Source organism: Microtus oregoni, unplaced genomic scaffold (assembly GCF_018167655.1).
Source record: "Microtus oregoni isolate MIOR12 unplaced genomic scaffold, Mior012 000047F_ref0000412, whole genome shotgun sequence".
NCBI lineage: Eukaryota > Metazoa > Chordata > Mammalia > Rodentia > Cricetidae > Microtus > Microtus oregoni.
The window spans coordinates 1480609-1495431 of NW_024543221.1; the positions used below are offsets into that span (position 1 = coordinate 1480609).

Consider the following 14823-nt stretch of genomic DNA (forward strand, 5'->3'; position numbering starts at 1 on the left):
TCAGGGGAAAACACATCATAATCACAGTGTAAAATGCATGTTCCATCTTCATGACGAATAATAATACTTTTCATTTTTCAAAAAAGGGGGAAGAGTAATTCCTTTTAATTTTTAAGACAGAGTCTCACTGCTATATAGACCAAGTTGCTTCAAACTTTCAATTTTCTAGCCTCAGCCTCCAGGGTACAGGATGATTATAGGGTATATTTTCATGATAAATATTAACCTTAACTTCCTCTACTAGGAAAATAACCTTTTCACACATGCGATGAACAAGTCACAAAAATGAAAGAACATGAATTAATAAAGCTCAAAACCACATCAAACTTACATATAGAAACATACAGTCATTACAGAGTATAACTAATAGGAGATGAATGTACACTTACTAGATGTACATATTCGCTCCTACCTATCCACCAAAATATGCTCAAATTTGAAACAGCAGAGGTGATTGCATGACACCTTAACAACTTAATAGGAAACCAGGGACAGCAGTTCACACTTGTTGTCTTAACACTTGAGGAAGCTGAAGCAGGAGTATCAACATAAATTCCAGACCTTCCTGAGCTACAAAGCAAGACTGGGTGGTGGTGGTGGGGGGAGTGAATGAGTAAGGAAAGAAAAGGGGGGGGGAAGAGGAAGAAGAAAAAGCAGAGGAGAGGGTTACAGAGGCAGAGGTAAAATGGATCTCAGTGAATTCAAAGTCAGCCTGGTCTACAAAGAGAGTTCCAGGACAAACAGGGCTACATAGTGAGATCCTGTCTCAAAAACAAAACAAAACCAACTCATTACATTTAATGTAACATATATACATTAAAAACCTATTTTATCAGCCAGTGTGGTGTCATGTACATGTAATCCCAGGACTAGGACCACAAGTTTAAAGCTACATCCTGTCTTTTAGTAAGAAGAATAGCACTGTATAGCTTTTTTAAAAATACTTATCTCTTAAAAATACAACTTTACTGGAATTATTTTCTACTAATGCATTCAATCTATTAAAGTATGTTGTTATGGTTGAAACGTAAGAAGAAAATGCAATCAGGTAACTGAAAAAGGAAGACTATTCATACAGCTATGGGCAGTGCTAGGATTACAAGTGTATGCCCCCATGCTGGCTCAGAAAATAGTAGGAATGGATACTACACTGGAATGCAAAATAAGGGATTGTTTCTAAAATATTAATGGTGATGTGAAATTTGCAACTTTATCAATAAGTGAATTCCCCTTTACTCAGATTTCACCTTGAATAACTCTTGTACACTGTACACAATTTTAAAAATATACATTAATCATAAAAAGATTGGTTTACTGACTTCAGCAGTTCAGCTTTCATAGTTGAAATACCTTATATAGCAAGTTGTATTTGTTACCATTAACTGATTTCATTTTTTAAAAATCTCTTTTTAAAGTACTGGGAAGATTCAAAGCTCATGATAGTGGACATATTTTCAAAATTCTAATCTTTGTTCTTGGAGCTCATTTTCATTATTCTAACAAAAACTGCCAGTATTTCTTTCTTGCAGTGATATACTCTAGAACCCCCTACTTAATAACACTTGACTGGTAGTCACATTAAATAAATGAGAGATACATATATTTGACACATGTATACATGTAGATAAAAAAAGTTTCACACATGCATACACAAACACACACATACCTGATGCCCTCTCCACTTTTACTATAAAAAAATAAAAGTTCTATTCTTAGCAACTACATGATTTAAATTTATAAAATCAAAGTACCTAAATTCACAATTCCTATTAAAAGACATAAAGCAGTTCCTTTGTTGACTGCCCTCATTATTTGATTCTTACATATTTAGTTATGCATTCCAATATAATTTTACATTATAAGGTGTTAAATCCCCAATTAATGATGCAGCATTTAGATTCCAAAGGCTATTGCTAGCAAGAACAGATTTATGCTAAAGCAATATGTCTATCAAGCTGAATAGCAAGTGATAATTTCATAATCATACCAAAGATAAAATAAAACAAATACATTTGAAAAATATTGAAAGATCAAATCATAAAACAGAATCATTTCTTCGCATGCAAAACTGAACTGAGAGACTTATATGGAAATATAAAACTTTAAAAAAATCAAAATTTTATTTCTAAACCTAAATTTACATGTTCAGATGATATTTTTTAAAAAAACACAAATACCTTTATCTTTTAAATTAAGGTATCTTTAGAATTTAAAAAATCTGATGTGACTTACAGTAGGTCTTATAGCTATCAAAAGTTTTGTGAACAATGAATCTATTATACATTCTTTAAGAAAAATGCATTATATCCAGTCAGGGATAAACTTAAGTATACCAAAGAAAAAAATGGAAAAAACAAAAATCTCTCTTCCACTAATAAAGTATGCAGTATTCTTCAAAATATTTTATTAATAGCTTTAATTGATTCACATAATCAGCAACTGAGCTAGCCACTAAACTAAAAGTTAGTGTCAATTTTCAATCAAGATTCCTAATTTGCTTTCTGTTTTCCTGTCATTTTCTATCTAAAATAAGAATGAACTTGCAGTATCTTTATTCAGTCGCTTACTTAGTTCTAGGTGCTGAGAACACAAGTTGGAACCCATCCCCTACCACCAAAGAGAAAGAAAAAAACTCTAACTTCACGGTCCTTAGTCAGTATTCCACCAGATTTCAGTATGCCTTATAAACGCCTGGAGAAGGGTGATAAATATTTTCTGGGAGGCAGAGTAGGGAACAAAAAAATCTCTTTTACAGGTTCCCACAAAAGTTCTGAAGAAAAATTCGTATTTCAGCATGGTGTATTGACCTTTTTAAATACACCTTTTCTAGTTCCAAGAACGATTCCAAGAAGATCGATTCTTACAGAGAACACAAACTCAACAAACATGAGTAAATTAAAAAAAAAAAAAGCCACTTTGTAAGGCCCAATATAGAGGAAAAAATTCCTAGCCTGAAACAATGGCATTATTTTGGTAAAAGTACTCCTACAGCCTAAGAATTCCCAACTGGGTCTTTTCTAGCTGATCTTGGAAAAATAACTGGATACCTCTGTCACTACTGCAGTTTTTTCAGTAATGAGAGTTAAGATAAAGAAGGTACCACAAGACTGCTCAAATGAAGTAGAAACAAAACATCCAAGATTTTAAGGAGCTATATGCCTAGAACAAAAGAACTATTTCTGTAATCAATCCTAAATATAAGCTGCTAACAACCAGCCAAAAGGCTTTTGTTTGTAGGGTGTGGGTGTGGGTGCGCGCACGAATACGTGCATGCGTGCATATGATCAGAGTGTACATGAAGGCCAGCAAGAGAGACGGCTAAATCCTTCTGTCTCTGCAACCCAAATACTGGGATTGTAGGTCTGAACCACTGCACCCAGCTCTTAACACGGATGCTGAGGATCTGAACTCAAGTCCTTTTGTTTATATATCAAGTACTGTACAGACTAAGCCATCTTCCCAGTGCCCATTTATTATTATTATTATTATTATTATTATTATTATTATTATTTTGGTTTTTCAAGATAGGGTTTCTCAAACTTACAGAGCTCCGCCTGCCTCTGCCTCCCTGAGTGTTGGGATTAAAGACGTGTGCCACCACTACCCAGATCCATAATCTTATTTTTAAAGATAATACTTGCATTTAAACTCATACTCAATACATCAAACCCAAATTATCTTTCTTTTGTACTTATGCTCATAAATTTCAACTAATTTAGGAGACAGCTTCTTTATGACTGAAACAAAATTTCAAAAAAAAACAAGAAATTTTTCTAGGGTCACTCACTAATAAGCATTCAAATTTTAGAGGAACTCTCCTGATATGCCTTCAATTAACACTGTAAGAAGAAAGGGATAAACTTTCCAGCCCAACCTTTTCCTAACTTCTTATCTACTAGACCATGTGCTGCTGCTTCTTGCTTACCCTCTCTGACTACGGGTTCTATCTACTTTGAAATCCATTGTTACCAACCCACACAGTCAGGCTTTGCCTATTGTCAGATACGATCTCTGTTACACGTCCTTAGCTAATTTTGTCATTATGTGGTTAGCATACAAATCTAGATCATACAGTCTACCACATAGCTAATCCCTGCCCCTGTGTGTATAATGTGTGTGTGTGTGTGTATATATATATATATATATATAGTCTATTGCCCCTAGGATTAAAATGAACAAAACATAAGATTACATCAAGACCAAGAAGAAATGGTGCAATTGAAAGCCAGGATAAATAAACAAACATTACTGGTGACCAAAGAAATTGTACTATTTTACAGTGTGGATTTTTTAATTAATTAGAAGTGACTTTAAAAATGATTAAAATCATATTATTGAAAAATATACCAATACCCATCAAGTTGTTATCAAGTCAAGTATATTATATATAATTATGGAAATTTTTTTTGTTGTTGTTTTTCAAGACAGGGTTTCTCTGTAGCTTTGGAACCTGTCCTGGAACTAGCTCTTGTAGACCAGGCTGGCCTTGAACTCACAGAGATCCGCCTGCCTCTGCCTCCCAAGTGCTGGGTGAAAGTGTGCACAACCACTGCCTAGCTATGGCAATTTTTTTGCACAACCAACTACCAAGATTTGTTTATACCAAAAGCAGCATGACTACATAAGTAATGAATTTTACTATACATTATTAGGGCAGCAGGATTTCTCAGCTTTATTATCAATATTATGCTACAACTCCATGTATGGTCTTCCAATTTCCCAAAAGGGATTCTGTTGTTTTAGGGTTTGTAATGAGCTAAATGATAGCTTTACAAAAGAGGTATAAATCCTGATCTGTGGAACTTGTAAATATTATCTTGTATAGCAGAAGAAAGCATCGTCTCATTTTCAAAGAAAGGAGGGTAAAGATTTTTAGAACAGCTTCTCCTGGATTATCTGGGGGAGCCCCATATCAAATTTAAAATGTTTGACAGAAGAGTAAACATGACATATGGAGCAAAGGAGGAGGCAGGTGATCATAGGAACAAGGACAGATGATTCGGCATAAGATTCCAGGAACTAGAAGAAGAACAGATTTTCTCCTAAAGCCTTTGAAGGAAAAAGACCCCTGCTCATTGTCTTGTTTTCTATGCTCTGGTATCCATGACTGTGACAAAAATTTCTGTTGTTATAATGAGGTCATAAATACATGATTCTGTCTTAATGTTAGGTTGTATTGAAGAACTTGACAATAGCTCTAGGCTATGAGAAGCAGAAAGTCAGATGCAAGAAGAAAGATGTGCCAGTGGAGAACACTATATAAATACTCATATATAGGAAACCTATCCTCAAGTCTATTCTAATATGAACTAGGCTAATAAGATATAATAATAACTAGTTAAAATAATTTTGACATTGTTAAAAAAATATAGACATATTCCAGCCCAAATATTTGATATGATTGTGGCTCTATTTTTTTCACAAATCTCATAAAACAACCATTTAGAATTATACAAAAATTATCATATTAAAAATATTCTACTTATAACATTGGATGTTATAAGATGGGATATGAATTTATTTCATATTTTCCCCACAGAAATCAAAGACCCTAATTACTAACAGTGAATAACCTTAAATTATTAAAATATACATATGATATATTGCTGCTTAGGACTCCAGTGGTCACTCCTATTAGATGTATCAAAAATTAAAAAGGTTATCAATGATGAGATACTCATCAATCTGATTACAGGATAAGGCCAGTTCAGGTACCGACTCTCCTCTATTGTTTAGGGTCTTAGCTGGGTTCACCCTTGTGAATTCCTGGGAATTACCCAAGTGTCAAGTTTCTTGCTAGTCTCTTGATAACTGATAACTACTTTAATAGTCACCACACAAACTTCATTCAGCAACTGATGGAAGCAGGCACAGAGATCCACTGGGCCTAGCTCCCAGAATACACTCAAAGAGAGGGGGGAGCCATAATATGAGCAAAGGGGTCAAGACTATGATAGGGATATCCACAGAAACAGCTGACCTGAGCTAGTAGGAGCTCACTGACTCTGGACTGACAGCTGGGGAACCTGCAAAGGCCCAAACCAGGCCCACTGATTGTGGGTGACAGTTCTGTTGCTGGGGAAGTCTGTGGGGGCTACTGGCAGTGAGACCAGGATTTATTCCCTTGTGCTTGAACTGGTTTTTTGAGCCCATTCTCTTTGGAAGGATACTTTGCTCAGCCTAGATGGGGAGAGGGAGGCTTGATTCTGCCTCAAAGTGATGTGCCAGACTTTGTTGACTCCCATGAGAGAAGCCTTACTCTCTTTGAGGAGTAAATGGGGGGGGGCGCGGGGGTTGGAAAATGGCGGGGAGCAGGAGGGAAAGTAGAGGGAATTGGGATTAGCACATGAAATGAGAAAAGACTGCTTTAAATAAATAACAAAAACAAACAAACAATAAAAGCTAATCAAATTTCTCAAGTTAGGCTTTAGGAATTTTTTTTAATATCTACTCTATTTCATCATTCTCTCAGTGGCCAGGCATACTGGCACACAACTGTAATTTACACGCTAGAGGCCGAGGCCGGATTGCATGCATATTTGAGGTCATTCTGAGTTACACAGTAAAACTGTCTTCAAAGAGAAAAAAAACTAAGGAAAAACTGTAATGTAATGGTTTGGAGCAAGACTCTGGGAGCACACAACTTAGATGTAAATTGTGATCATGCCACTGCTTAGCTAAGAGAATTTACCCTTTCCACATCTCAATTGGAAAAGGAAAATCAACATTGTACCTACTCAAATTATGTAAGGACATAATATAGAAACTCTTAAAATATTTCTTGTCATAGATTAGGTATTAGATTTTGTCACTAAATAGAATCATTGCTAACTGATTCATAATTAGCAATGTACTTATTTAGGTATATTCACTTAATCATAAAACATTAATAAGTATATATCATCAACAAAAGTCTTTCAAACTAGTGACAGGTATATAAATATTTTTAATATTTCTTTTTATTATTTTAATCCATATGTGGGGCGGGTATATGTATAGTGACTGCAGATACCCCCAGAGTCCAGAATAGGGTGTTAGATCCCCTGGAGCTGGAAACAGGTAGTTTAGCACATATTGACAGGAGTGTTGGAAACCAAACTGCAATCCTCTCAAGAGTAGTGCATGCTTTCAAACAAAATACTTATCTCTAGCCGTGAAATACTGTTACTAACCAAAGGGGGGGGGGGGGGGACAGAGAGAGACAGAGAGAGAACAAGAACTATGCAATATGCAGTATCTAACTACAGCATTAGTTCAAATCATACTATTTCTTGAAGACAAAGATAAAATAGCAGAAAGGCAAACAGAAGTCTCAGAGCTTTCACAACTTTTTACCTTTATTGATGGGATTTTCTTATACCGTCCAGGCTTGTCTTGAACTAAGCTCAGCAATCCTCTAGCTTTAGCCTCACCCCCTGCTCTTTATGAACAATTTTTATGAACTGATAAACATAAATGATATTTTAAGAATTTCTAGGAGCTTAGGAGATGGCTCAGCAGGCAAAGGCACTTGCTGTGCAAGCCTGACCACAAGAGTTTAGATCCCCAGAACCTATAGAAATTTCAGGCTGTGATCCCAGCATGTGCGAGGTAGAGGCAGGAGATCCCTGGAACAATATGGCTAGACTAGCAGAATCGGCACATTCTGGGTTCAAGTGAGAAACCCTATTATTCAGAGAGTAATAGGAGGAGGCAGCTGACTTTAGCCGTTAGCCTCCATACTTACATGCTCACAAATATGTATTCACCTGCAAACACAGATGCCAACTCTCATACTTTTGCAAGCATACATGTATGTATGTGTGAGCATATGCACATGCATGCACATACACACATACAATCCTAATAAATTTTGTTACCAACACACAAAAAGTCTGGCACCTTTCAGTAAAGACAAAACTTAAATCTTTCCATAAATTATCCCCACCAGTACTCTAAAATAGAAATCTTCATGGGTTTCATTTTTAACATCAGATAAAAAGGGGTTTAATGTTACCAATAGCATAAATATCTGTTTAATTTCATGGTTTACATCATATTAAACATTTAGTTATTTGTTGATAGATACAAACTAAATATAAACACGTGAGCTTCCTAGAAGAAAAAGATTTCTTTCTACAGTATATTTCATAAGTAAATGTTATCCCCAGAAACAAAAAATATTGTACAGTGCAGCATTATATGATAATAGCTTAACTATCTTAAAGTCAAATATTATATAGGAAAGCACATTATGTTAAGTATAGCACAACATCTGCAATCTTTAAAACTGCTTGTTGCATTTTTATGCGAAGGTGTCAAATAAGCTATAAGTGGAAGCCTGTTCATGTCTCTCAGGGAGAAGAAACAGGTTTCTCATTGAACTTATCATTATCATACTTTGTAGATGTCTTTGAAACAATCCTAATAATTTTATTTTGTATTCTTCACAAAGCAATGAAGTATTATAATACTTTGTAATTGCAAAGGACTACATAAAAATGCAACTATTAAAAATGAAATTTTTGTCCTTATAAAAATATATTATTTAAATCTAAGGGATATGTTTTATAATTCAAAGAATAGTAAATCATTCCATTAAGAATGATCATCAGTAGGCAATTCTCATGTTTTTTCAACTTGTTTAATGAGATAAAGATGATCCAAAAGAAATTAGAAATTTTAGTTATTATTTCAACATATAGTTTAACACATTAAAATCTTGTATATGCATAGTGATATATATATGAATGTGAAAGAAAAACTAATAAACATATGGAATTTAGTTTCTCCAATTTTTAAAAATTTACTGTTTAGATTGTCACTTCCTTTTCACTAGGTCATTCAAATGCTATTTGTTTTAAGCAAATTAAAAGTAATAAATTCTATTTTTGATATTACTGATTAACTGCTATTATTGGCTTTGAATATATGCTAGTTTGAATAAGCTAAAAAAAAAACCCTGAATCTGTCTACAAAACACACCAAAGGCAATATAGGCCTTTATAAGCAATATAGGTCACTTATTCTAAGTGGTTGATGGTCATTGAGCACCACAGATCAAAGACTATGTCTTGAAGACATGCTTTTAGAATTTAGAAAAAGGGTGTATAATTAGTCTGTATTGCTAAAAAAAAATATTTAATGTTGTGGGGTTAAAGAGATGGTGCTGTTTAAGAGCTCTGACTACTCTTACAGAGAACCCAGGTTCAGTTTCCAGCACTCACACAGTGGCTTACAACTGACTGTAACTCCAGTTCCAGAGGACTTAATGCCTTCTTCTGGCCTATGAACTAGTGGTTGTACAGACGTACATGCAGACGAAATACCCATACACAGAAAAAATAAATTCTAAAAAATTAAAAATATTTAGTATTGAAGTACATACAAGTACTAAGATGTAGAAATGAACAAGACAGGTATAGTTCAACTGTCATAAAAATTTAAGTCTAGTAAGAAGTTCCTAAGAATGGAATACAGAAAGTAAAGACATGAGAGATTTTAATGAAAAATAAAGATGGGCCCGGCACACATCTGCAATCCTAGATATTTCAGGAATCTGAAAAGAGGATCCCTTGTACCCAGAAGTTTGAGATCAGCTTGGACAAAATACTTTAGGACATAGATGCACTCAAAACAAAAGTTTTCTAAATAAAAATGTATTTACTCTTTCCTGATGAAAAACAGTTGTATCATTTTCCTTCATTGATTCCTTCAACGAAGGAGTCACGTCAGTCTCCTTTAACTAACCAGTGTTGAACTATGAGATCTATGCACTGTCTTTAGCCACAGGAAATAACAGCAACATCTCTAATTCTCTGCCATTCCCAAATTTCTATACATGTGCCTAGAGAAAAAAACGTACTTGATACCATTTGTTGTCTGGGGGTGACTTCAGCACCCAGTCTTTCAACAGTTCAGCATTCCATTGCCGCTTTGCTGGCTATAGGTAAAGAGGCACTCCTGTTATCATCGTGCAGAGGTTTGTCTGCTCGTGGACTGGACAATAATTATCACCACTGCAACTGGAAGCATGGAAGTTGTTTACCATTTTGATGATTCTGCGTTGTACTTCCAAGATGTCTTAAAAGCTTTCCAGATGTACCCACATTTTTCTGCTTTTCCATATGTTCCTTCATGATTATTTTGAGAAATATAGTCAAGAAATTCTGCTTCCACTGCATAATGCATGAACTTGTCATTTTTATATTAAGTACAGTTTTCATGTCTACTTCCTAAGGAAGACTAGGGTCCAGGTTTTGATTCAAAGCTGAAGCACTTTAAAAAAAAAAATCTAGGAACTTAATATTGTAAGTCAGCAGTTCTCAACCTGCTGTGACATCTATGGGGGTCCAATGACCCTTTCACAGGGGTTGCCTAAAACCAGCAGAAAACACAGATATTTACATAATGATTCATAACAGTAGCAAAATTAGTTATGAAGTAGCAAAAAAAATATGGTTAGGGTCATCACAACATAACTGCATTAAAGGGTTGCAGCATTAGGAAAGTTGAGAACCATTTCTGTAAGATGTTAGAAGGTCAACTTCAACCTCTCTAAGACCTCAGTGTGGTGATCTGTCAGTAATTTATTTAAGTAATTCTAGAACCTGAATAATTACACCTAACCTTTAAGCGTTCTGATATTTGTCCAATGATACGCAGGAACTTGTTAATAAAACCCTGGTTCCTATTGTTTTTAGGCAACATCATACTTTACACCAAGAAATAATGCCTTTTTATTATTCTTTTAAACACAACAATGTCCTAACAATATTATGGTATCAAATTTTACTGAGAAAATCAAGGGCAGTGACACACATATTCTCACCAGCAGAAAATAGCATCCTGGCAATTTAATGAAGAATAAACCATGAGATTAGTTTACATAGAAGGAGATATGTTGTGGAGAATTACTCAATCTGTACCCAGCTTCCTGCTGGGTTAAATGTGAGCTAAATTATTATTTTGCTTTCACTTACACCCTTTTAGAATGTGAAAGCAGAGCTTTCCTTTTCTACACTATTGCAAAAACTCTCCATTTCTACACCATACTACTCTTGAATAGGAAGTCATTTCTACACTATTTTAGTAATGAGGAAATATTAAAAGTACTGAAAAGGTAGTGGGAGGCAGATCTCTGGAAGCCAGCCTGATCTACATAGTGAGTTCCAGGATAGTGAGCACTATGTAGAGTGACCATGCCTCAAAACAAAACAAAATAGTAAAAAAAAAAAAATCTGCAAAGAAATGAATTAATATAAATATATAATTTCATTATAAAAATTAGCATCTATACTGTAAATATTTTCCATTTTTATCATATCATCCACTAAATATTTAAGTCTAAACAATATATGTAATATAATCATAGTCTTTATAAAATCAAATATGGAAACAATGTAACCATAACACAAAAACCTACTTACTATGTTTATTCAATGCCTGAAACAGATCAGGCTAATAAATAACTGTTAATTGAATAAATAAAGAACTTACCACTATTCTGAAAGACTACACTCATGGCAGAAAAACTCAGGACATCTCAGTATACTACAAACCTGGGATCACTCTCTGCCTCCCCTTTGGTGTCGACTGTGCAAGTAATAAGAAGCTCTAGTGCTTGCTATTCAGGAGGCCTGTGCTATATGGGGCAAAAACATCAGGTAGTTCAACCCATGACCCATTTCATTCCCCACTTTAAAAAAATTAGTGGAAAGAATACTGCTTTATCTTAGGTCTTCCTACAAATCTCTCCAATGGTCACTTTCTAGTGGTATGGAACCCTAAAAATGACAGAACTTCAAACCCATAGCTGCTATCATTTTAATGGTAATTCCAAGCCCTTCAAAACTCTGCTCTTCTTCCTTCTTCGTTCTTAAACATTAATCTCAGACATTCATCACCATCAGGTTACACGCTTAAAGAACGAAAGGAAACACAGAAACAAAGAAAACACGAAAGTTCTCAATTAAGCCCTGTGTTCATGTTTCCCTGAAGGGATGTTCTCACAAAAACGAGAGGCAATCATTGTAACATCATCACTGCAGAGATAGTCAGAAGGAACTGAGACATAAGGAAAAGCCAGTAGAGGACAGAGATGATACTTGAACACACAGCTATATGAACAACATTCTTTTACAAACTTGGCACTCAGTCTCTCTATACCTGTTTCCTCCTCTGAAAAATGGGGACAACAATAACAGAAAAATAGATTAATATTTATAACAAACTAAATGTCTACTAACAGTAAGTATCATCTATTTGTTTGCTAATAAACTAAACTACCCTATGATAAAAAGAAAAGCAATGAAAAAGACTTAGGGAGGAGGGAAGGTGACGATGCATGTAGTCAACCATTAAATATTTATCTTTTTAAGGCATATAAAAGAAATTCGAGGGCTAGAAAGATAGTTGGTAAAGTGTTTGGCACAGAAGCATGAAGACTTGACTTCAATCTGCATAAGAAACTTGGGCATAATGGCACAAGTTTGTATTCCCAGCACTTGGGAAGCAGAGACAAGTGATCTCTGGAGCTTACAAACCAGTCAGTCTAGCTGATTATGTGAACTTCCAGAGGGACTTCTACCTCAAAAAAAAAAAAAAAAAAAAAGTGATAGAGAATGATGAAGGCACCTGAGGTTGACCTCTAAACCCTCTGCACAATTAATTGTGCAATACAACACATGAAAAAACTTCAACTTCATTATCTACTGTACTTGATCCTGTTTTGTTATTTACCATTCTCTTTAATAATAATCTCAATTTTAAAAAAAACTGCCAATACTCTCATAGAAATTTTCTTTCTTAATTCAATATCAAGTAATCCTGGAAATGCAATAAAGTGGATAGACTACTTAAGCATTTCATTTCTTTCTTAGTTCATTAAAAATGCTACTTGAAAAGAACAGTGCAAAGGCTGTATCTCATTTTTTAACATTATTCCTTTCCTGTGCTTCCTCTTTTATTGTACAACGTATTCTCACTCTGACTTTAGAAACATTAAACTACTTATGAGTCTAGGCTTTTAAAATTACTTTGGAAAAATTACATTTTTAACTGTTAATATCTTATATATAACCATTAAATATTAGCAAAGTACATATTCTTGATTAAAATTTTAAACTTTTTACTTTTTAGAAAAGAAAATAAACTATTTCAATGAATTCTGTTATATACAATTCAAATGTAAGAACAAAAATTAAAGACAAATAATTTATAATATTTTAATATCTATAGTTAAATACATGAAAAAGTAAAACACACAGAAGTAGCATCCCCTTGACATTCCCAGATAGGTAACTTTCTTATCCTCTTTGAATATGGAGCTAATATAGCAATTTGTGGCCAGTCAGCTGTTAGAAATTTTCTCAAGAAAGAACTGTGTTTAAATGTTGTCATCAAATTGAAGAGTCCAGATACTTTTATTTCATTTAAAAAGACAGAGCAAATCAAAGAAAAGCAACAAAAAATAAAACACTATTCAATTATTCAAATAAACTCATTCTCCTCTTCAAATCAAGCTTATACATCGGAGAAATACCAACGAAGCCAATTTTCAATGTTAAAAATGAATTTACTTACCTTGGCCCTCTGAGGGCAGTATTACCTAACACATGGCCAGATATTTCAGGAAACAACATTTACATATCATTCTAATGAAAATCAGATTTAAAAAATGGAAATGAGCATAACGTTCCTCATTATATATTAATATTTCTATCTTTATCATCATTTGTATATGGACATCATAATGGTTATTTTGAAATGCTTGTAGTAACTTTAAAGAAAAAAAATAAGATATCAGGAAGAAAAATGTCTGGAAGTATCTTATAAAAGTCACCCCAAAAGAAATTTATTTTAAGTTATACATAAGCGCAGGTGTGTGTGCGCGCGCGCGCACACACACACACACACACACACGCTGTGCTGTTCTCTGTAGAACAGTCATTTTATAGTTTTTAAATTATAAGACAATATACATTCTTACATTCTTAGTAATAAAATAACTCACAGATTAACAACTAAGATTAACTCCAAAATTTCTTCTTAAAAGCAACAAACAACCAATAAGTTTATTTGTAATAAGTTATTCGTTAATTATAAAAGCCAATGCAAAGGTTGAGTTAACTGTAGAGCACAGAGTTTTCACAACTAATTCTCAAAGGAAAAACACCTTTGGTCTCCACACTAGCTCAGAGAACCTTGGATATTTTATTTCACTCCTCAAAAAGTACATTATGTGGGGAAATGCTTTCTACAATTAATTTATTGACCATTTTCATAAAACAGATTATAACCCTGTAAAATCCAGTGGTGTGATAGATCATTTATTTAGCATTATAAAAATGTTAATCTTACCATCATAGTTTTATGTATAAGTTAACTGATGATTAGCCACACCTAAACTTCATACCAATAACATGAAAACACACACAATATGTAAAAATGAAAGAAAATCCCTAGCTCTTAAAAAGCGGCATACTGAAGGGAGATGAAAATTATTACAAGACGATGACAGAAAATTTACATTTACACAGCCAATCAGTTGCCATATGCTTAAACTGGGTTTTTAATGTAGATTTTCATATATCTTTTAGAAAAGTCTTTTTCTCCCTATAATTTAAGGTATTAATTCCCACTTACCAAGTATGTTAATTTTTTAAACTCTGAATAACCCAGGCCTTTAACATTTTTATTAGTAAAATTTTTAAGAAGTATTACTTTGAAACTACACTATTCCATGAATGTCTTGGGGGGATTGGGAAGAAAAAAATTAAAATTAAATCCCAAATCTCTGTAACCAAACCAGAAAGTAGAGTGAACTAATCGCAAACACAGAAA

General features: G+C 34.0%; 1 protein-coding gene across 4 annotated transcripts in view; it reads right to left on the bottom strand.

The window, feature by feature from the left end:
- Nucleotides 1-14823, bottom strand: part of Akt3 (AKT serine/threonine kinase 3) — a 248082-nt gene that overhangs the window by 133244 nt on the left and 100015 nt on the right. The window lies entirely within an intron of this gene.